A 23,238-nucleotide genomic window follows, 5' to 3' on the forward strand; every position below is an offset into this window, starting at 1 on the left:
ATCTAGAACTCAAAGACGTTTCCAATTTTAATTAATTTATTTTTTATTTAGTCATGAGGGAAATGGCAGCCATTTTTATTTTGAAATTCAAGTTCTGTAAACTTTACCTCCAACACAAGCCAAAAAAATCCTCAAAGATGTCATCTGGTTCATTTATTGATAAGGCTTTTAGGGCACAAAGGCCTATAGTCCATAGATCCTAAAGAAAGACAGCATGGCACAATGGAGAGCTGGGGCCAGTAAACATAGGTACAAATTTTGCCCTCACACTTATTAGACATGCGGATTTGTTCAAGTTAGTAAGCCACAGGGTTGCCAAGTCATCACCCATTTTGTTCCAGATAGTTATATGAAATGATAGAATGTGTGCAAAGCATGTCTCCATTTAGTGTTCAGCTCATTGCTAATAGGAATAAGCCCAAGTCTTATTCATGTTTCCATGAGCCATATTTCTTACTCAAGGAATGTGTGAATATTATAGAAAAGATGAAGTGGAATTCACTAATTATAAAAGGAGATTAATGTATAAAAATGACAATCAAGAAAGGTCAGGAAGTAATACCTAGACTACTTCATAATGAAAAAACAAACCACAAGTGTGGGTTAGTGGTGCTAGCCTAATGGTCTCCCTGGGTCAAATAATCACACCCTCATGAGACAGATTTTTCTCTAGGAAACATTTTCTGTGGCACATCATGCTCCACCTTAAATGTATTCTGTGAAGAAAAAAAAAAAAAAAATCCCACATCTAACAAACCTAGTTTAAGGTTTGAACCTGGTGGCAAATATTTTAAACAGAAAAAGCCAAAGTCTTTATGCACTTTTCATCATTAAAAAGGGGCATCTTCAGGAAAATTACAATAATGGTAGCAGTAGCCTTATCTGTTCTCTGCCAGGTAAATACCAGTAATATTGTAAAAGCAATCTCCTACAGTTATTTCTAATCCATGCTAGCTTACAAGCAAATATATCTTTGAATGGAATTACAGTTTAGGGAATAGAGGTGGAACTAAGGAAAAATCCACTATAATACAAAGTTATATAGACCTGACATCTCAGAAAGCGTGGCTGACAGTGGCATAAGGTTGATTCAAATGTATTGCTATGCGCACTGTTTTTTCCAAAGCTTTCCCAGCAAACAGTTTTTATCAGAATACAGCAGAGACCAAAAGTTTATAATAAGTTCTTAATTCTATTAGCAGGGAAGTTGAAGGAGTAGTCAAGTAAGATGACTTACAAAAAAATTCTAGAATTTGTTCATCTTCTTAACATGTGAGCTTAATTCAGAAGTTAAGTCTAATCCCAATTAAACTGACATAGTTTTTCTATCTTGAAAATAATCAAGCAAGGTGAAAGTAATAAAAATGAACATTGGGTTTGTAGTTGGATTCTACCCATATGGAATTATAAAACAGAATTATATATTTAAGCCATTAATGACATGAACTATCAATAAGGAAATCACTGTATTGAACTCAAAGCATTATCATATTTGGCAGAAATGTCTTTAATCTTAAATACATTATTTTTCTGGACATTTGGCCCCTTTTAGGAAAGTACAATTTATCACCACCCTGTTTAACAGTCAAGTGAATTGTCACATTTCTAAATAATGCACATATTTTAGGCATATTTGATAATGTCATTTTACTTGGCATAAGATTTACTATTTTTGATTCATCACAGTTTGCTTTTGAAAGTCACTTCAATTTCTTTTCATTGTACTTAAGCATTCTTGCCCCTTTCCCCTTGGTGTTCGTTTGTTGCCTTTAATGTGATTTCAGAATTGTAAATGACTCAGCATATTCGCAAGTGAATTTTTGAGGTTTATTATTTTTTCCATCTGGATCAGTGAAGTAAACAGAGTGAAAATAGAGAGTGGCATTTCTTCCTAACAGGTTTTCACTAAAGAGGGTACTGGGTTAATGTAAATTTTCCCTGAGACCATAGTTCACAGAATGTGCATTTCATCAATACTGTTAACTTATTTTTTTAAATATTATTTTCTTAAATCTATGTAGCTTTATCAGCCTGATGCTTTTACTACTATTATTTGCACTGCTTTTAGGAGCAGGGAATGCTACCTTAAGATTTTCATTGCCATTTTATGGGTGGTAAACTCAAATGTGAACAGGGGGTAGGCAGGTATGTAAGGGGTGAAAGTAGCTCATTTTAAACAAATAAGTAATAATAAGGATTGAGAGAGGAAGTCTCATCAGAAAGGATCAGCTGTTAGTCTTGTCATGTCACCTATCAGGTTCAACAGAATATGTCTCTGGGCCAGTTTCAGCCTGTGGGACATCAATCTGCAAACATTGCTTTAGAGATCAATTTGTTGAAGGTTGATTAAGTACTATAAACCAAACTAGGCTAGTGTTCGTGGGGAGGTCGAAGTGTAGGAAGATAAACTATCCCATCAAGGGCTGGCTTCATGGATGCACAATCTGAATAGTTGCAAGAGGTCCCACATTTAGAAGGGCTTACACTTTGCTTAATGGTCTGCTGTTGTGGTCTTGAAATTCTTAATTATTTTTGAACAGGGGGCACCACAGACTCATTTAATACAAATATAGCGTGTAGTAAATTACATGGCTTGTCCTAATCCTGTTCAAGGTAGCATTTGAAATATTTTCCTCCTGAATGAGTTAATAGACCTCTCTGCAAACTTTATTAACTACTGGGGAGTGTTAGAAATGTCGGGATTAATATGTTGTCAGTTTGCTCAACTTGGTTTCTTTTGTTGATTTGAATGTACCAGTTTCCTTCATCTCTATTACTCTTTGTATCATCTGCCTGCATAAAGAAGGCAAGTGGCCTGATTCATCACAGAAAGAGACTAAAATGGAAAGTAGGTGGTTCCACTTGCTTGATTTGCCAAAAAATATTTAAAGATTTCCCAAAGATAAACTGGTGACGTCCTTTCTTTCTTTCTTTGAATTAAATATAAAAATTAAAAAAAAAACTAGTTTAATGCACAAAGATGTTGAGAAACATGGTTGTTTCCCCTCTTAGTTGTTTCTATTTGTATGTGGAATATATTATCACGTAAATCTGTCATTATTATTGTCTAATACTAGTGATTTATACCTAATATCAGGTTTTAGAGTCATCTCTCTGAAATGCTGGAGTAAAGTAAAGCACAGACTTCTCTGATGTTCACTAAAAAGCCATCTAACCTTTTTGTAGATCCCTAGACACATGTAATCCACCAATCTCCAGCTCATAGAAAAAAAGCGTGACCATTTAACTTTGAACCTGGGGAGCAGAACTCTGAGCTGGTTTAATTTATTTTTCTTACCCATTGAGGTTTTAGATTTATATGCACTTTCCTGTTATATTTGATGCCAACCCTGCATTCCTCTGCTGTGGTGCAGGTATGACTAAGGACTGTCTCTTTCCCTGGAATCAGGCTTCATTTTTCTTGGGTTCTACAGGCTGGCTGCATACATGACAGCACACAGTGACAGTAATTTGCACTGATCTGCCCCCACTGCTAGTCCTGCTGCTACAAATAGCAATTGATTATTATGCTGTAGTGTTATTGACTGTCACTATGAACGCAAGCTTTATTTCATTTTTAAAGTAACATGCTGCAGATTTGTTTAGTATAAAAGTAAAACAGGGAAATATTCATTTCTAAGAATTATTTCCAGTCACAAATGTAACTTTAAATCCTGGTCATGAAACATTTACTTTACTTTAAATCATAGTAAACAAAAACTTTATTGTGGTATTTATTTTAGTGTAATATAAATAAATAATTTCCAAAAGCCATAAGAAAATCAGTATAAAACTGAAATATTTTCCTATCCCCAATTTCAGAAGAGATATGGACAGAAAATGACTAGATACCTTGTCATCTTTTTGTTCCTCCTCTGTAAATGCCTTCTCTCTCAAAAAAAGGTTAGAATCCTATTTCATACACATTTATTTCTTGACCTATCTAGTATTCTGAAAGTCTTAATTTTTCTAGAATCCTGTATGATCTCACCCTTTTTACTTCTTCCCCCTACAAACTGACCAGAAATGGTTGTGTTTAGAACTACAAGTATGTAGATTGGTAGAGTTAATATGGATTAATAGTATATTGATTACAGACATATCTTAATTTAGAAATATGTGTCTTTCTAAACTGCAACTTTAACTTTCTCTATTCTTTAAAGCACACGACTAGGTAGCAAAACTGATGTATTTGGTAATTCTGTGCCATCATGAGTCTCACATGTTGACTAAGTTAGCAAGTATACTATTTCTGTGTGAAACTAAAATTTGTGTTGTACATAACGCAAAGTTTAGAAAACAAAGATTAAGAACACTACACAAAACCTCAAAGCCCTATCCATCCATCCAGTGCCTTTGAACTGCTCTCTGCTCTCTGAAGGACACTCAGGAGGAAATACAGTTCAATGGGTGGGTTCTTATAGTTTGGGGCAACAGGAGCATTTTAGATCCCATCTTGCCCTATCATTTGATTTCCTTTGGTACTTTTTTCCCAAATATTTTATTTTATTAAAAAATAAATGGAAAACTTTTATCTAATCAGACGTAACTGGAAAGAAATATTTAAATTCAATATCTTTTTGAAAGGTAATCTATTCCTTGGTCTGATCTCTACTGTTATAGGGATGGCTCAGCTAGATGTTGTTAGAAAGTGATTTCAACTTTCTACGTTGAGATTCCGCAGCATCCATAAATCTGCCAAATGCAATATTTGTGCTAAAGCCGCTGTTATCTCTAGATAATTTAACTTTTATCTGTACTAACAAAGGAAGAAAAGCATGTAGAGGAATTACAGAACAGAAATAGGGATAGTCAGTCCTATGCTTTGTTTTAGATTTGGTTTAGCTTTTAATAGTGGTCCATGTTAAACAATAGTCAAAACCTGTTTAGAAGTAGGTAGGTATAAGCCAGAATTGAGTAGTACAAATAATTGTGTATTTCAAGTAAACTAAGTCTGTCAGATATAAGTAAAGGGAATTTCCACCAATATTTTAATAATTAGAACTCTCAATGGTTGAAGGAAAATAGGTAGTTTTTCCAACAGCCACTGAGACAGCAAAAGTCCAGAATAGTTATCTTTCAAAAGTTAAATATATATACTCACATGTGAAAAGAAACTTACAGGTATTATTCATTTCACAGCCATGATGTAATTCAAATTAATGCTAAACAGCTATGTATTTATCAATTGGCATTATTTTTCCATCTCTCTCTGACACTATATTGTTGTAATTCCATCAAACGATCATTTGCTTTTTTATGGTAATAATCCCTTCACATTCCTTTCTTTCATCTATATCCTTGTGTGCTATTTGTTGTTCTGCTAAATCCCTATTATAGAGGCCTATGGGTTCCAAGAGCTTGATGAATAATTGGAAGTGTTTTATCCCTGAGCTTCAAAAAAAGTGCTAGAAGTAATTATAAGCAAACATCTTCTGTAGTGTCCTGTATCAATCCAATCCCTGCTTTATGCTGTTTGTACTTTAGATGGCGAAGGAAATAGTGAGATCTTGGTTTCCAGCTCTTGCAGCATAAAGGGGACAGATGTTTCAGTTTCCATTGCCTTTTCTTCTGTCTTCTCTGTTCTTTCTGGCAGCTTGGGCTGTTCACTACAATACGTTCCACAGTTAGTCAAGCCTGTAATTTCACAAGGTACAGTTAATTATTGATCAATCAAAATGAACTTCATAATCCTTTTGGCAACTTACGCTGTACTTGAACTTCTCTCTTGCCCATAAAATAGCTTAATGGTCTACAGTATAATGAACATGAAGGATATGAACTAATGTTCAAAGAAGCAGGCAAATCCTACCTTTCTTGCTCATGCCAATTCAGGATTACTCTTCACAATATACTACATACTGCTAAGTTTTCTTCAGCAAATCAGTTAAAGATTCAAGCCTTCCCCCATTCCATTCTGACCCCAGATGGAGAGTTTTCATATCTTCTCCAAGAATTTGATTCCATTTAAGGTATTTATTTAATATGTAAATATATATTTTCTAGTCTTTTGTTTCTTCTATATAAATCAATTTAGTCAGATAATAGGGTAGCTGTTATGAGGCATAGAGTTGTCTTTTCAGTATAATGTACTGTTTTTTTTTCTGAACAGGCAATTTACCTGCATAAAAAAAAATGAGGCACTTATATGCATCAAAGAATAATGACTTCACTCCTTCTCTTAGTGAAAATACAGATTAAAAGGGAAAAAAATCCTCAACCCCTCATAGCTAACATTTGATATGTGTTCAGAAGGATATTATAGGTGGTTACTAGCCACCAATTCACTCAACACTTATTGAGAACCAAGGGTCTTGCTCTGAGGGACACACAGAGAGTGAGATGGAGATCAGAATATGAATCTGGAAACTAACATTGCCATAGTACCTAAAGACATAATTTTTGGTGGAAGAATTTTGGCTCTGGGAAGTAGAGGAGCTGAGGTATAATTTTTTAGTACATGGGTAACCAAGCTCATTTGTTTGCTATCAGAATGGTATCTTCCTCTAAGGAACATTCATGCTACAACCCAGGCAAACTTCAACCCATCTGTGCAACATGTGTTTAATGCCCCCTCACCATTGTGTTTGCAGTACTAGCTTGCTGCCTACCAAGATGAATAAGTCATGCTTCTTTTCTACAGGGTTTGTATGGTGTTGGGCTGGGTCAGTAAAAGATGATGACCGTTGTACACACAGCTGATAGGTTTCTTTAGCTTCTCCACTTTGTTGTATAGCTTAGTTCTAAGGCTGTCTCTTATTTCCCTGAGATTTCAGTGTGCAATTTTGCCTGTATTCAAATACTATTAAGCAAAAAGAAAGTCAAAGATTTAAGACAACCTGAGTGGCATTCTAATTTTTGTAGACAAGAGAGGGTAGTCCAGATGTGGCACGAAAGTAACCACACTTCTAGGTGAAAGTGTGTAAAGCTATAAAGAGAGATATAGACATAATGCTTAAAACACAAAAAGACCATTTGTGATTAAGGGGATCAGGGTAGGTTTTCAGATTTATGATCAGTTGAGCTGGACCTCATAGGACAGGTCATTTTCCTGATAGAGAAAGTAAGCAAGAGGGATGGGACTCAAGAACAAAAGCTCAGTGATGGGAACATAGTGATATTATTTAGTGTTCAATTGCTCTGAATATATGTCTACCAGGCAACACCAACCTTAAGATTGTTGATACATTTGATAAACACAAATTAGGGTGAGTTTGAGATCCAATATGCCCAAGTGGAAAAACATTTCACTATCAAAATGTTTCCCAGTTATTTTCTGCAAGGTGCCATCTCCTCTCCACTCAGAACTGAATCGCTCATATCCTGTTCCTGCCTCTGCTGCTCTTGGACCTATGGGGGTGCTGCTTCCCCAGAGACCCCCTCTGGGACCTGGCAGGATGCACAGTGGCTCTCTTCACTACACAAGCAAAGTGACAGCAGGCTATCTCCTGGAATCCTCACAGAACAGCAGGGACTTATCTGGCAGCCTTCCCAACTTCTCTCCAGGTTTGAAGATAACAATAGGGAAGAGCATCAGGGTGTCACTGTTTCCTTTGCGGCTGCCCTTATTCCTGCAGCTTAAATTCATCCTCAGGGGTCTTCACCTGGCATGAACTCAACTGGATTCCAGTCTTTCTCTGGATGACAATAGTCAGATCAGCACCTCAATGAGGAACATTCTAGTGTGTCTGAACCTTAGCATCTTCTAGGTGATCTGGATCAACTTCTAGAGACCAAAAGAAGACAAGTTACCTCTTCCAAACAGTCTACGACACAACTTCAATTTGACCTCTTCCTAAGATATCTGACAGGCTCCTGGAGTTACTCTTTATCTGCTCATGGGGGTATTTGCTTCCAGATGGAAAATCAGGTTATAATGGCAATGTCCAACCTGAAACAGCTATACTGTGAAGCTAAGGAAACCTAAGTTTTCTTTCAAGACTCTATCTGAGTTTGTGCTTGTGGGGTTTTTTTGTTTGTTTGTTTTAATCTTTTTTTCTTAAAGAAATCCTCCCCTCCAAATTGTACCAGTTTCAGGCACCACAAAACCTAGATCAGACTCTCCTTTCAATACTAGTTTCAGAGTTTTTCATTTGAAATTTCATCACCCATAGACCACCCCAAGCTCCCAACTTCTGCCCAACCCTTTTCCCACCTCCATCAAGTAGTGAGGCTCTTTTCTCATATTTAAAATCACTGTAGAATTGTCACCCCAAATCTGTGGTTGCAGAACCTGCAGACAAGAAGGTCCAACTGTACTACATCATCTTACGAAGGGACTTGAACATCCATAGATTTTAGTACCCATGGAAAGCCCTGGAACAAATCCCCTGCATATACCAGGGGATGACTGTACTCTGTTTTCAGGTTCTCACCTGAAGACCTTGATCAATAAGAACATAGATGCAGACACACAGACACACTGCATATATGTCTCCAGGATCTCTTTGATGTATAGCAAACTTTTTAAATGCACAGAGAAAATATTCTCCAGAAAAAAAAACCTGTAGAGAGAAGGAACTCAGCTGAACCACCCTTATCATTGTCACACAAGTATTTGCGAACAGTGAGATTATTCCACACCAGCTTAAAGAAACAACCCATTCAGACAGATTTCTAAACAAACAAACATCATGATCCAGACCATTGGTATATTTTAGACTTTAAGTGACAGCTTCTATTGGCACACAAAATTTGGGAAAGTTGTAGCCAAAGAGATGCTTGCCTGAGGGCACTAGACATGTTAACTATTTGTTGTTTTGGGAAGGCTGGTGAGCAGAGAAGTGACCTAATGAAAACAAAGTTTTAGCAAAATTAACCTCTGCATACCTTATGTCAGAAGGGCAGATCAAGAACATATGAACATATGCCCCGTTTTTTTTTTTTTTTTTTTTTCAGCCCAGACCCCTCTGGGCCTTTAAAAACAAGCTTTCATAACTTGGAAACCCTTTACATGATATATAAACAGCATCTTCACTGATGATTTTCAGCCTGGGCCAGAGAAGAATATGTACTTTGAATCTGTGTTCAGATTCTGGAAAATAAAACTGAACTTGAGGAACTACTTCCCACTCATGAATTGCAGTAGACATCTTTCCCCCAAGGTTCCACACCCTGATGGACTGAAAATAAGCAAAAAACAGACTCTTTTCCTAATGTGTACTAATTAGATTTTCAATGAATTCATCAAAGCTCCTAGGGATGTTCTGAAAGTATGTGGCATCTCTCTATTCCCAAGTACCCAGTGAAACATTTGAAGTCTGCATACCATGGAGATTTGCCTTTGGTATGAAGCACCTGATGCTAAGGAACAACCTTGAGCTCCAGGCTCAGCACACCTGCCTATGACTGCCTATGACTAAACTCTTGGCCTCCGTCTTCTCATGCCCAACTCTCCTCACAGTGTTGTCAGGGAGATTAACTGAAATATTATACCTAAAACACTTGACACTCGGTAAATACTCAGTAAATGGTGGTTACTTCTATTAAGTTCTAAAACAGTTTGGGAAAGGTCATTCCCGAGAATCTTCGCTTTAGTGAAAGGGAGTTATAATTTTTTTTGTTTGCGGTTCCCTGATTCTAAATGTGGAAAAGTTTAAATCAGTATGTATGTGAAAATTACTGTTACAAACTGATTTTTACATGATGTCATATCATATCATTTCTTGCTAAATGTTAAAAACCTCTATAGTCTATATAATATATTGACTAGGATCTGGAAAAAAAAAACTCTTTGGGAATAATTAATTTTAAAATTTGTATTAAGCAAATGTATGTGTGAACATGTCTATAAAAACCAAAATTCAAAACATTAAAATATCTATAAATAAATATATACTTTCTCTCTCTTCAGAAGCAACCACATACTTTATCCATTTCATGAGGTCGGGGGAGACATCATGGAAAATACAATAGCAAAATGTACAGAACTACACTTAATATTGTTTTCAGCAACTTAATATTTCCTGACATTGAGAATATTGTACAAAAATATAAGTAGAAATGACAGCCCAATACTTAAAACTTTAGAAAAGGGATATGGAAGATACAATTATCAGAGAGCAGGATAGTGTTCTGGTGAGGAACTGAATTTTGCTCTAACTTGTTCCATGTAGAACTTGTTTTTCATAATAAAAACTTGTTCTAATGTAAAGGTCTACAGACTTTCTTCTGCAAAAGGCCAGATAGCAAATGTTTTAGGCTTTGCTAGCCAGATGGTCTCTGCTACAACTGTTCATCTCTGCCAGTGTAATGGGAAAGAAGCCATGGACAAGATTTAAACAAATGGGTGTGGCCATGTTTCAATAAAAGTTTATTTACACAACAAACTGCCAGATTTGGCTCATGATCTTTTGTTTGCAAACCACTGCTCTAAAGTAATATATGACAAAGATAAAAGCACCTATAGGAGGAGATGATAAAGTTATAGACAGAGAAGTATTGCAGAAAAAGGGGGACACTGGTAGTATAGAATGAAGTTCATGTTCTTTATCCCTTTGTCCCTACCACTCTGTGGCAGAAAACTTCCATCTCAGGATATATGGCTCTATTTCCAGATTCTAGGAAACTTGCTTTATTGAAAATTTACATTTTACATGATAGAATATATTATTTCCAAACCCCTGGGTTATGATACTTAAAATAGTCTGAAATTATTCAAATTGCCTCATCTACTCCCAGGAATTTCAGTTCAACCCTGACACTAAGATCCCAGTAACTGACTTCTGAGTTAATTCTATATTTCAGAAGAGAGACAAATAAGCATTTTATTCCAGCCCTTTTTCCAGCCAGAATTACAACACCACCACAAACTCCATGAACCTAGTATAAAGAGACACATTGGCTGCTTAATGCTACTTAGTTTGTGTTATTTAAATCTGGAGCCTAAGCTCTGTGAATTCGTGATGGAACAACCTTGGCAAATAGAAAAATAAACTTTGCTTCAGTGGAAGATTAGTCCAGGAGGCCCAGTGGACATTTCACAGCAGTAAAATCCATGCAAAATGAATTTGGGCAAGAATAGTCTGTCTAAGATATCAATTTGCCCAAATAATATATTTATAGACTATTATTACATCTAGGAAAAAAAGCACTAGATTGAAACTGTAAAATTTCACTGATAAAAATGATCCATTCTCAAATGTCAACCAACATTAAAAGGGAGAATTTGACACTTTTAAATAAAAAATGATGCGTAAATTACACAAGAAATCTATGGAGACTCTTTCAGTTCTTATTTTCTCCTCTAGCCTGCTCTAAAACATGCAGTAAACCTTTTTTACAATTGGAAAGGTTTAATATGTGCATAGAAAGAGACTTGGAGGCAGTGCCTTCTCCTCCTAGAGGCCTGTGTGCATGGCTTTTTTCAAATATTGATTGTGAAAGTGATATCACACCAGAAGGTACATTGATATGGTGTTGGGTAAAAGAAAATGGCCAAGAATCCTTACAGTCTAATCAAAGCTCTGTCCAAGCCCCTACGCTCAGATGAAATCCAATCAATAGAGACGATTAAATGACACACACAGTCACCAATATTAAATACACTCCATTTCCTGTACAAGAGCTTGATGACACAAAGTAGACAAGATAAAACTCAGCTCTGCAGGTTTATTTACAGATCTGTATTATATATAAATTAGACTATGAAAGTGTGACTCAGTCATCATTTGCCCCACATATTAATGTGCCAACTAGGCATCTAAGAACCACCTTGTATTGATCAGACTGTGAGGGGGAGCAAATCACAGGGGGTGTGGTTTGACAATAATCACACAGAGGAGACTAATATTCATTTTAACATCTGGTATTTGGTTTTATGATTGAAAACACACAGGAGAGAAGGAAATAATAAGACAAACAATTAAAATAGGTACGATTTATGGAGCATTTGCTAAAAGCCAACCAACATGCTAATTGCTTTATAGTTATTTTCTACAAATATCATCTCATTGTATCTTCAGGGTTGAGGAAACTAAGATTAGGATGTGTTCAGTGGTATAGAAGTTGGAAGAGTTGGAAATTGAACTCAGCATTGCTTGACTCCAAAAGACAAGCCTTCCACCTGTATGGTCCAAATCCTTTGCAAATTGACTATGACCTTAGAAAATCTATCTATGTCTGTTTCACTGTAGTCTCTTTCTTCTCCTGTAAAGTGAGATGCTTAAACTAAATAACCTAGGGTGTCTTTCTTGTTCTAAATGTCTAGGAATCAGTGGTAGCACCAGGCCTGACTGCTAGGTATTTATAAAGTGTGAATAATACCACCTCATCAAAATTGCTCATTTATTGCTAAGAAAGTGTATGTTTTCATGGGTTGGAAATTTTTTGCTCCTTATTTTAATAGGGATGACACACTAAAAAAATAAGCAAGGTATTTGGAGACAAGGCTTAGTTCACCGGATTCAGTGAAACCTTTGGACTTTCTGCTGGGTGAAACCTTTAGTGGCTCAGTGTGGTGCAGATTACAGGAGAAGCTGGCTAGTTTCCACCACTGACAACTTCTCCTTAGATTCAGGACATGGCCTCAGCATTGTTTTGCATCAGATTTTCTCACTTTTAAAAAACAAAATCATTGTGTTCTTAATTCAATCAAACTCTGAAAAGTAAATTAAAGAAATAAATACACTTCTTTTTTTTGGGGGGGGGGTGCTCACCTACAGCATATGGAAGTCTCCAGGTCAGGGACTGAATCCGGGCCGCAATTTCAACCTGTGCCACAGCTGCAGCAAGACAGAGAGAAGTCAGTAGCCCATCTAAAGGTAAGTAGTTGAATGTATGGAAAGAGCCAGGATTTGAACTAAGGCATCTGGCTCTAGAGAACTTGCCTATAACCATTAGACTCAGCTGCTGTTTAACTTACTGAGCTTAGGAAAAAAGTTTTACAAAGAAAGAAGACATTTTTTAAATTGTTTATAAGAAATAAAATAAAAAGCCTTTAATGCTATTGAAAGAAACTGTAGTAAACCTATAGAAAATATTTCCTTTGAAGAAAGTCAGACTAAATTCACTCTTGGAGAAAGCTCAGGAACAGGTACAGCTTCAAATTCCATTCACACAATTCCCCAAACAGCTGGTAGGCAATTATGAGTTCTGACTACTTTTTTACCACTATTGACATTTTGGACATATAAGTGAGAATCAGTAGATTTTTCACCACAATTAAAAGTATCAGGCAAAATTTATGGACATTGACTTCTTTTAGAAAAATCTTATTTGCTGGTAATTCTCAGAGTAATATATCTTTTATGGTTTTCAGAGCAAAAATAAGAATGAAAAATATCTGCCTGCTTAACTTAGTAACTTAATTTTATCAATAGTTAATTAAAGCCCTTTCCTGCCCTTTGCCTAAGAGGCATAACATCCACCAGCCTTACCTATGTCATAGTTACTTTTTTTGTCTGCTCTTTTTGGTCTCTTTTCCTCCTGGTAGGTAATCTCACTGATTTCCTTTGTCTAGTTATGCAAAATAACAAATGTCAAAGCTTGGAAACTGGTAATTTGGCAATTTTAGACAATCGCCTCATAACCACATTTTAGTACACCTTTGAAGCAGGAAAAGTTCAAAGGCTTTGAAAAGACGACTATTGCTTTGCCTGTTACTATGAGTCATTTGAAGTAATTGGTCTTGTCTGATGTATGTTTTGAACTGAGGAAGTAGAGTTTTATTACCACAATCAGATACAGGTTTTTAGCTGAGGAAGTGGAGTTTTCCTCACAGATGTAGATGCATGCTTGATAAGGCAGAAAACAGACAGATGTGCTTCTATGCACGAGAGAGGAGGTGTGGAGAGGGAACAAAATAAAACAGTTGAGAAAATTCCATGAAGCTACAGTAAAGTGCTTTTGGAAGCCATCCCAGTTAGGAAATTTCTCACAAGCAAGCAAGTCATAATTTAGATGCAGACTTCAGACTTTAATTTTGATACCAACCCAAACCTACCTATTATCCTCATCATGTTAAAAGTGGGTCAGTGATTTGGACACAAGTAAACTGGGTAAGGGAAAATCATCTTAAAAGAATATTAACTAGTCTTTCTACTTTTCTTTTACAAATATTATTCCTGAAGTAAACCCAGTTTTGACTCAATTTATTTCTTACCATGAGGACCATTGTTTCAGAAGCTATCTCATGAAAAATAAAAGGCAAAAATATTCAACTCCAGACAATACACCCGTATATGTTGCTTCTTTTGGCACCTTCCTGCAATAACATTTGTTAATAGTTTTCCATGTGTGGATACATATGTAAATAAAGGAATAAGACCAAAAATAAAACAAACTGAAGCAAATATACATAGATATGAACATTTCAAATACACAGAAATGATTAGTTATCTTTTAAAGTATCTCTTATAAAACATTTAGTCAACAAATATTCGTTGAATGCTTACAATGGGTCAGATCCTGGGCCAGAAATTAGAATCCATAGATTATTAAAATCCATTTCTCAAGGAGTTTACAATCTAGCAGGCAAAAAGACAAAATGCACTGTGTAATAATAAGCTAAAATCATGAAAGGGAATCATGCATAGAAGAGAGCAGATGAAATCTTCCCACAAGAAGTCAATTAACTCCTTGAATCTACCTGAAGTCAGTGTCTAGGTGTAGACTTCCCAGAGAAAGGAAGTAGTCTATGCTAAGGTATAGAAACATGAAATAGTACATTCTATTTCCAAACCATTCACACTTAGTCTAATGGAGGCTGGGAATCAATGAGAAGATGAAGAGTGAAAGGAGAAGAAAAATTGGCAAAAAAGGAAATGAACCCAACTAAAGGCAAATAAAAGGCCATCTTGGGACAAGTGAAAGACAGCAGGATTTGAGTAATATGAATATGAATGATCACTGAATTGAGGAGACACACTAGAGTGATTTTTCAAACATTCCATGGCAGAATAGAATGTAAAATGTATGAAAGAGAAGAGGAAACAGTCTGACAAGGTTTTATCCCTTCAGAAACATTTATCACTTTATTTATGTACATTCATCAAGTCTTTATTTGGTTAAGACCCACCCCAGATGGAAAGTTCTTCAGTTTATCTCCAGGTCCATCAAATTTATGACAGCTCAATATTAATTGAAGAACTGATTTTTTAAAAAAGAGAAAGTTCTAAGTTTATTGCTTTGAGAGTACAAATTATTTTAAGATACTTCATTGACACTGAATCCTAGCATTTCAAGTATAAAAATAAATATTTGTCAAAAAGTCAACAGTTTAACATACTATTTATTACTCACATTAATGGGAATAAGGGCTATGAGAATAGGTCTTAAGAAAAAAAGGGGAGAATTGAAGAGAGGTTTTAGAAAAGAAAAGCACACATTGCCATGTAAGGGAGATGATAAAAAAGAGAAGGAAAATTTTTGTGAAGTGCTAATTGGAGTTGAGAGGTGAACACCAAAGACTATGAAAGGGTACAGTACTCAGGGAATCACAAAAAAGTCAACACTACTGCAACAAGGGCCTCCTCTTCATGTTTTTGTTATTTACTAACCATCTGTGGTAAAATTTATTTTAAATTAAGGCAAACTTTATACACAATAAAATATACCATCTTAAGTATATAATTCAATGATTTTAAACTAATATACACAACCAGGTACCCAATGCATAGCACATTTTCATCATGCCATAAAGTTTCTGTATGCTGCCCTACAATCATTCTCCAGCACTCATAGGCATCTGCTACTCTGATTTTTATCAATATAGACTACTTTTGCCTGTATTTTAATTGCTTATAAATTGTATAGTGTGTACTCTTTTGTGTCTGGATTCTTTCATTTAACCTAACGTTTTATTTTTTGTTTTGTTTGGTTGGTTTTTTTGGGTTTGTTTTTTTTTTAAGATTTTTATTTTTTGTATTATACTTGATTTACAATGTTCTATCAATTTCTGCTATAATTCACACTTATCTAGTCATACACACACACACACATATACAGACATTCTGTGTATATATACATTCTTTTTCTTACATTATCCGCCATCATGTTCCACCACAAGTGACTAGATAGAGTTCCCTGTGCTATACAGCAGAATCTCATTGCTTATCCATGTCAAATGCAATAGTTTGCATCTATTAACCCAAAACTCAGGTGCATCCCATTCCCTCCCCCTTGGCAACTACAAGTCTGTTATCCAAGTCCATGAGTTCATCTCTTTTCTGTAGATAGGTTCATTTATGTCACATATTCGATTCCAAATATATATCACATGGTATCTGTCTTTCTCTTTCTGACTTACTTCACTTAGTATGAGTCTCTAATTCCATTTGTTGCTGCAAATGGCATTATTTTGTTCTTTTTATGGCTTAGTAGTATTCCATTGTGTATATGTACCACCTCTTCTTAATCCATTCTTCTGCTGATTGATATCTAAGTTGTTTCCATGTCTTGGCTATTGTGAACAGTGTTGCAATGAACATAGGGGTGCATGTATCTTTTTCAGTGAAAGCTTTTTCCTGATATATGCCCAGGAGTGGGATTGCTGGATCATATGGTAGTTCTGAGGTACCACCATACCATTTTCTCTAGTGGTTGTATCAATTTACATACCCACCAACAGTGAATGAGGGTACCCTTTCTCCCACAATCTTTCTAGCATTTGCTATTTGTACACTTATTAATGATGGCCATTCTGACAGGTGTGAGTTGGTACTTCATTGTAGTTTCGATTTGTATTTCTCTAATAGTTAGTGATGTTTAGCATTTTTTCATGTGCCTGTTGGCCATCTGCATATCTTCTTTAAAGAAATGTCTATTCAGTTCTTCTGCCCATTTTTAGATTGGGTTTTTGACCCTTTTTCTGTTGAGTTGTGTAAGTTGTTTTATTGTTTTTGTAGTTGTTGTTGTTATTGCTTAATCCTTCAGCATTGTTCATTATACAATGGCTTATTCTACTATAAATACTGGGTAGTATTCCATCATATGAATATATAAAAATTTATCTTTTTTTCTCTTAAGGATGTTTGGGGCTGCAGTGAATAAGTTGCTATAAATGTTTTGGTACACTGCTATTTGTAAACATTTTCTTAATTTCTCTTATAAATATCTAAGACAAATTTCTGGACAATGAATTGATGGAATATGTTTAACTTTATAAGAAACAGCCAAATATTCTTCCAAATGGCTGTACTACTTTGTACCCCACAGTAACATATGGAAGTTTATTTCCTCCATATCATTATATTTAGTGTTATCAGCCTTTAATGTAGTTCTTCAAATGAGCATAAAGTGATTTTTATTTGCCCCCAAATGGAGAAGGGTTCAGTGAGATTTTGGCTTGCCATATTTTTTGATAAATGGCTGTTCCATTCTTTTGCCTGTTTGTATTGGCTAATTAACTTAATAGTTTGTAGAAGTTACTTATGTATTCTGGATGCAAATCCTCTGTCAGATATATGTATTATGAATATTTTCTCTAGTCTGTGCTTTGTCTTCTTATTTTCATCATGGTGTCTTTTTCATGGACACTTCAAAAATTACTTTGGTAAAGTTCATTTTTAAAATTAAATTTTTTATGGCTATTGCTTTTTGTTTCCTTGCTAAGAAATATTCATGTAAACCATGTTCATAAAGGTTTAGATTTTACTTTCAGGCCTATGATCCATTTCTAGTGTTTGTGTATTGTGAGGAAGACAATTATGGTTAATTTCATTCCCTGTGGTTGTGCAGTTGCTATAGACCATTTATTGAAAAAGAATATCTTTTCTAAAATCAGATTAATTATTGCTTAATGGTGGGGATAGGAGCAGGAATTGACAGCAAACTTTGGGGATGATAGGAATGTGCTAAAATGATAGTGATAATGGTTGATCAACCATAAAAAAATAATTTCCTTTCCCCATTTAACTGCCTTTGCACCTGTGTCTGAAATCAACCGACATTTATGTGTTGATTCATTTCTGGCTCTCCATTTTGTTCAACTGATTTATAAGTCTATTCTTAAGCAAATCCCTCCCAGTCTTGATTCGTTTGGCTTTAAAATAATTATTTTTCTTTTTCACTTTTTAAAGTTTTATTGAAGTAGAGTTGATTTACAATGTTGTGATAATTTCTGTTGTACAACAAAGTGATTTGGTTGTACGTGTACACACATTCATTCTCTTTTAGATTCTTTCCCATATAGATTGTCACAGAATACTGGGTAGAGTTCTCTGCGCTATACAGAGGTCCTGTTGACCAATTATTCCATATACCACAGTGTGCATATACCAGTTCCAAACCCTCAGTCTACCCTCCATCCCAACCTGTCTCCTTTGGTATCCGTAAGTTTTTTCAAAGTCTGTGAGTCTGAGTTTCTGTTCTACAAATAAGTTCATTTGCATCATTTTATTAGATTCTACGTATAATGGATATCATGTGATGTTTATCTTTCACTGTCTGACTAACTTCACTTCTTATAATCTCTGGGTCCAATCATGTTGCCGAAAATGGCATTATTTCATTCTTTGTTATGGATGAGTAACATTCCATTGTATATATGTACTGAACTGTCTTTATACATTCCTCATGGATACCTGGGCTATTTCTGTATCTTGGATATTATAAATAGTGCTTCAATGAACACTGGGGTACATGTATCTTTTCAAATTATGTTTTTCTTCAGATGCCCAGGAGTAGGATTGCTGGATTATATTGTAGTTCTATTTTTAGTTTTTTGAGTAATCTCTATCCTGTTTTCCATAGTGGTTGCACCAATTTACATTCCCACCAACAGTGTAAGAGTAATTGTTGCATGATAATGTAAATGTACTTAATGCCACTAAATTGTTAAATTTTATACTACATATATTTTTCTACAAAAAAATTAAAAATACTAAAATTAAAATATTTTAAAATAATATAGGGGTTCCCATGTGGCTCAATGGGTTGAGGAACTCACATAGTCTCTGTGAGGATGCAGATTCAATCCCTGGGCTCTCTTCAGTGGGTTAAGGATCTGGTGGTGCCACAAACTGTGGTGTAGGTCACAGACGAGGCTTGGATCCAGTGTTGCTGTGTCTGTGGTACAGGCCTCAGCCGTAGCTCTGATTCAACCTCTAGCCTGGGAACTTCCATATGCCACTGGTATGGCCTTAAAAAAGAAAAAAAAAATTAACTTAAAAAATGAAATAATATAGTAATAAATATTTTAAAGTGGTAGAATTCCTGATAGACTTACTGTCCCTCTGACCTGCACAGTCCTTGTAGTGTGGTAACTACAGCATTCACTAGCTGGTAAAATTTGCTGGAGAAACTCTTACAAGCAGGCACATTGATTGTTTGACAAGTGTATTCATATCAGCTGGTTCCTAAGTCCTTCTTAAACACCTTTTTGTTTTCTCTTTCTTTGCCACTTTCTAGGATCTATGCTCAAATTTTACTACTTTTTCTAAATTTGACCCCATGCCTGCCTTCTTTTGCCTCAGGTTTTCTTATTGAGAAAGTAGAGAGTTTCAGTTAAGAAATTTCTAAAATTTCCTCCACTATCTTTCACAATTAAGTTACTCCTTTGCCTGATTTACCTCTCAATCTCAAAGAAAATGTTATCTCCCTTCTTTTACAAAATTAGCCATTACTTTCCATTGCACTTACTATATGCTTGGGATGCAGAGGCACAATACATTACCCCAGCCATATGAGGAAGGGCCTACTACTATCCCAGTTTTACAGATGTGGAATCTGAGCCACAGAGAGCTTTAGCAACATTCCCAAGGCTAAAGCTAGGAAACACTGAAGATAAGATACAAATGCAGGCAGGGTGTTCATAACTGCCTCTCGTAATCAGAATCGATTACATCTTCCTTTAGAAAACTCATTTAATTCAATATGTCTTAAATTTTAGATGTTTACATTCTCTTTTCCATTGCATTATATTCCAACATTGCAAATGGTTTCTCATTCTCTCCATACATTTTGGTTGTACACACACACACACACACACACACACACTATTCCAGCCTTGTCTCAAAGCTATTATTTCCCCTCTCTCCTTCCTTTTTCCATTAGAAGAGTTATTTACAATTCTTCACTTCATATTTAGGTTTTTAACCATTGGCTACAAACCACCGTCTTGTTTAAGTCTATCCCAAGACCAATTGAGCAAAAGTCAATATTGTCCTAATCTTATAATCAATGAGGATCTATTTTCGCTTTTTCTTCCACTCATATCTTTACCACTATTGGCCTATTATCGCTTGTTAATCCAACACTACTTTTGCCTATTCTAACTTTTTAGAACATTTTTTTCTGATGGTCAAATTTTATTGTCCCCCTTTCTTTTCTTAAATATTGATGTTCACAAGAGTACTAATTTTTCTTCACAAGAGTCCTAATTTTTCATGTAACTTTTCCAGTATCTACAATTACTTCATTAATACACACATATTGGAAAAGGGGGGTTTACCTTCTTGCCCACTTGCAAAGGGATGGGTAAAACAAATTTTGGCAAACTACCTCCAAGAATAAACTTAATCCCTGCTCTAGCCCATGATTTTAGATATAGTCGGCCCTTATTAATTCATTACTATGTTTCAGGCACTGTTCCAGGTGCTACATAGGTTTTAATTCATTTACTCCTCACAGTAATCACACCCAGTAGTTCCTATTACTACATCCACATGAGAGGTGAGAAATCTGAGGTAGAGAGAAGTTGAATGTCACCCAAGGATTCCCAGCTAGTAAGGAGTAAGGCTAAGATTTAAAAAAAAAAAAAATGTGATTCCATAGTCTAACCAACTATGTCTCATAATGCTTAAACCAATAAAAAATGTTATTGGCAGGACTGTGGATCATGAGGCGTCCCTGACCAACAGAAGGGTGATCTTTCTTGTTTGTTCACTCTCACACAGATAAGAGAGAGACAGTGGCAATCTGAACTAAGTCTTGTAACCTCAAATGTTATAAACTGTTGCTTATCTACTGTCAAATAGATAAAAGCAATGGCATTCAAATTAAGTAATGGATTTGGAATGAGAAAAGAAAGTAAAACTTGTGATATGCCTCCATCCTCTCAGATGTCATAATATAGAGTTGTATGGTACATTTTCACTTGCTAGAGGACCAGATGGAGAGAGGCATTCAACAACCAGATAGATTATTTTTTAACGCAAATCATATCATATCACTCATCTGTATCTTACCCTTCGATGGCTTTCCACTACATTTTTAATGAATATTAAATGTACTAAAGTGCACATACATTTCAGCATCATCAGACTCCCACCAATTTTTCCAATCTCTGTGTTTACCTCGCTCTTTTATGTTCCTTCCACCCCAACCTTCTGTGCTTTCTGCCTGGGGCACTCATCTTCCAATTCTTGGTAAAAATGAATCCTTTTTTATCCTTCAGGTCTCAGCTTAAATGTTATTTCCTTAAAGTAACCTTTTTTGGGCACATAATATATAAAAAGGTTGCCCTCCACTCTCAACTACTGCCTAGCATCTCACTTTGCTTCCTATCACGATCCAAACTTAATTAATTGTTAATTAACTAAACTTTAAATTATTTAGTCTTTGCCTACCCTACTAGAATATAGGCTCCTACATTCAACATTACATTTATGATGTTTAGCACAGAGCCTAGCATATAAATTGAAGTTAAGATATTTACTATACTAAGAAATACAAAGTGATATATTTAATGGAATTTCCCTACAGTATTCCTTTGTCTGTAAGCTCATAAAAACCTTACCTTCCTGTGTATATTTATCTGAAAGAACATGCACTTCAGAGTTGGACAGATGTAGATTCATATCAACCTCTGTTACTTACAGATGGCACAATCTTGGGCATCTTTGTAATTATAAAACATTTATCTCTTTTAATAAGGAAAAGATAATATTTACCTCATGGAATCAGTGTGGTCATTGAGTGCAATAATGTGCATAAAAATGACTAACTCTGTTTTTGGCACTTAACTATCAGGTGATAAATATTTGTCCTCTCTCTTTATTCCTTTCCCACCCATAGTGACACTCCCTTCCAGGCCCAGGGTCACCCCAAACATACGAGAAAATAAAAGTCAACAAAAGCAATCTTCCAATTTTCAAATATCTAAGCCACATTCAGCCTTGCCTTTTAAATCACAGAATATGTAATGACAAGGAGAAGGATTAGACAGAGCAAGAAGAGGGGAAGCAGAAAGCACAGGACGATACAGTGAAGAAAAGAAAAGACATTGAGAGGACATTTACAGACCTTCCAGTCCTGGCTTAGTATCCACTGAAGACACCTAAAACACAGGGGCAGCTCTGAAATTAGGAAAGCCTTCCATGGAAGTTCTCGTTGACTTCTTTGACATAGTACCTGCTGCCAGGCCCTCTATACCTCTGCATTCTTTGGAAATGAGCAGCTCTGTTCCAAGAGTTTTGACTAATGTGACATTTCACAGGTGCTATATGTTGAGGGAACATCTGATCCCTTACCTTTTTTATTCCCCCTTTGAATGGGAAGTAAACATGGATAGTTAGAGTCAAAACAACCCAATATTTAGCATTTTTCAACTTGGTTATATTCCAGTATTTGTTTACTTATTTAAAAAAAATGTATTAGCATTTAGGGAGGAAAAGTTTTCCTATAGAAAAATGCTCTGAGGCATTTCTGGAGGCATATTTCAGATTCTCAAGGAGGGCTTAGTAGGAAATAGTTTTTGCTAAAATGTTTGACATGAGTCCAGGCTATTCCTGGAACTCTCTTTATATAGAGACAACATACACAGATATCTTTAGAGGTTACCGGTAGGCTTGAAATGAATCTTAAATATTCCCATTTCAAGAGACAGGGCTTGTAATCTTAGGTGGGAACAGTAGACATTTTGTTCCCTCAGTGTCCCAACTCTGTCCCTATGGGTAGTTTTGTAACAGAAGTAGCCTATGTCTCCTAAAAAGGTAAGACCCTTGGGTAATCATTGCTAGGCCTTGGGGTGAATTCAGGATGGATGGCCTTGCAGGTGAGAATAAGGATTTAAGATGCAAAGTGAGATCACATACTATCTTACCTTTAAATGAGCTTTAGCTCATATATTTACATAATGCTTTGAAAAATAAATAAAAAAATGTTACCAAGTTGATCAGCCATGCTATTTTAAAAAAATCTCTAAGAGGGTTAGTTTTGAATTGGAAGAGTGTTTACCAATCATCCCGTGAGTGAGTTCAAGTCAGATTTGGTGAGGAGCGATGCAGTAAAGTCCTAAATCTTTAGAAATGTGCATCTGCTTTTAAGTTTAGGAACCCTGAGTCTGGAGTGCAGCTGAAT

The 23,238-nt window shown here is 35.6% G+C and overlaps 2 long non-coding RNA genes across 3 annotated transcripts in view; one reads left to right on the forward strand and one right to left on the reverse strand.

The window, feature by feature from the left end:
• The window catches only part of LOC106506175 (uncharacterized), a 239,391-nt gene that overhangs the window by 37,930 nt on the left and 178,223 nt on the right, over positions 1-23,238 (forward strand). The gene's annotated exons all lie outside the window — the stretch shown is intronic.
• On the reverse strand, positions 1,487-22,363 carry LOC146395746 (uncharacterized). Its single transcript, XR_014829209.1, has 3 exons — positions 22,183-22,363; positions 12,657-12,722; positions 1,487-5,637 (listed from the first exon to the last, which is right to left on the reverse strand). It is a non-coding gene; the product is annotated as an uncharacterized LOC146395746 (long non-coding RNA).

Source organism: Sus scrofa, chromosome 15, assembly GCF_054392235.1.
Source record: "Sus scrofa isolate SSC_HxYL_T2T_F1_AM1 chromosome 15, Sscrofa_HxYL_maternal_Yorkshire_Landrace_v2.0, whole genome shotgun sequence".
In the NCBI taxonomy this organism is placed as follows: Eukaryota; Metazoa; Chordata; class Mammalia; order Artiodactyla; family Suidae; genus Sus; species Sus scrofa.